We start from the raw sequence: 2,035 nt of genomic DNA on the forward strand, positions 1-2,035 counted from the left end.
CGTCGTCCTTCTCATCTCTGCCCTCGTTTTATATTCTTCACTTGTTTCCTGCACAGTGAGAGCGAGAGCTTCCCACATGTAGCTGCTGCAGATTAGCATATTTATCTGAGTGGAGAACAAAGTGGAGATGAGGAGGTGAGAAGGGAAGAGGTTACTCTGGGGTTTGAATATTTAGACTGTGATGCTGGAGAACAGGATCGGTTTATGGATTATGATGGGAAAAAAGTGAAAATACTGAGTGACTGACATCATAAATGTATCACAGGTCACTTAAAGGCCTGGCGGACCCACACGAGTGTTTTCAGTTATTACGGTTTATCAGACATCTGCTCAGGTTAAAGTTGTGAATTACTCAAAGTCACCAGCCGTCACGTTCTGATGAGGCCTGCAGAACGGCGCCAGTTTGGGCCTGACGGGCCGGGTTTCTACTTGGCATGCTGTTTATGCAGACTTTAACTGATGTCTTTGGGCAGCAAGTAAACAAAATACCAGACGTTCCAGCAGCATTTATTATTTATTTTATTCAAATTATTTCATTTTATTCTGATGTTTCTGTATTTTTGAGCATTTTCTGGAGCAAGAATGTCCTGCAGGATTAATGAAGTTCTATCTTATCTTACATCTTAGTGTTTCTCATATACCTGTCGACACTTAAGAAGTTTAAAAAGAATTTCTTCATCTTCAGACTTGTGGTCTCTAAACAGTCAACAATCTTTTTTCACACAGTGCAGCAGCTCAACATCAGTAAACAGGTTTTGATGTGTATATTTGGAGGAGCTCTTAACTTGTTTATCTGGTCGACCAATCAGCCGCGTCCTGCTTGATCTTCTTCAGTGGTGGAAGAAGTGCACAGATGTTTTACTGAAGTAAAGGTATAAAACACCAGAGTGCAGACAAGTTAAGTTTATGTATCTCAGGGGTAGAGTCAGTGTCAGTGTTATCAGAAGGTCGCTGGTTCAACTCCCCTGGTCTGCATGTTGAAGTGTCCTTGGGCAAGATACTGAACCCCAAACTGCTCCTGATGTGCTGGTCGGCACCTCCCATGGCAGCCACTGCCATCAGTGTATGAATGTATGAATGACTGTAAGTCGCTTTAAGCATCTACTAAATACCATAAAATGTCTTTAAGTAAAAGTAGAAGGTATTAATGTTAATTATGTTACTGGTGTTTAATTATTGATGTGAATTCAGTGTTCTTGCCTCCATAACAGCACCATGTAAAAGTGATTTGCACCTTTCTTTTTCAAAGTTTAATCGTCCGCTGTTATTGGTCTTTTCTTAGTTTGTTCTACCAACAGTAACCAGGACAGACCATCTACTCTCTCTGGCTGACTGACCACTGCTGGGTGCTGTTTTCCGGGAACATCGTCACCGACACCAAGTGTACATCTTTGGTATTCAGAATCAGAACCAGTATTCCTTTGTTGTCCTACGAACGGGAATATTTGTTTGCCACAAAGGACAGAATATTACCAAAAAACTCAATAACAATAGTAAAAAAACAAACAATATAATTAAAAAGGGAAGAAATAGAATAGACTTGTATATAGAGCCCCAAAAAGAAGTAATTAAGAACAGTTAAAAAGTACAAAAATAAATATTAAAAGAGAAAAAGGCTCAAAAGTGAGCGAGAGCTGCTGTAAAGTGGCGCCATCTTTGTTACAGCAACAAGGGCTTTAACAGTGGGCCATGGGCGCAAGTGTCATTGTGTTACCTCATTCGACAATTGATGATGACTTTATAATATATTTATTTGTTATTTATTTTCATGAAAGTCTTTGAGATTATGTCTTTAAAGACAACAAAAGTTATTAAAATATAGAGTAAAAAACTTAAATTATCTCTGAAGTACAGTGTAGTAAATTATAAAGTAGCATCATATTTAAAATACTCGTCCAGTACAAGTAAATTTAAATTACAGTTCGCTGTGTGAGTAAACGTACGCAGTAGTGCGTGTTAGTCCCGGAAGTAGTTTTATTCTACTTTATTCTGAAAGCTTCGGCCGGAAGCGGTGTGTAATAACTGTCGCGCTTGA

This window comes from Sparus aurata, chromosome 4, assembly GCF_900880675.1.
Source record: "Sparus aurata chromosome 4, fSpaAur1.1, whole genome shotgun sequence".
Taxonomy (NCBI): Eukaryota; Metazoa; Chordata; class Actinopteri; order Spariformes; family Sparidae; genus Sparus; species Sparus aurata.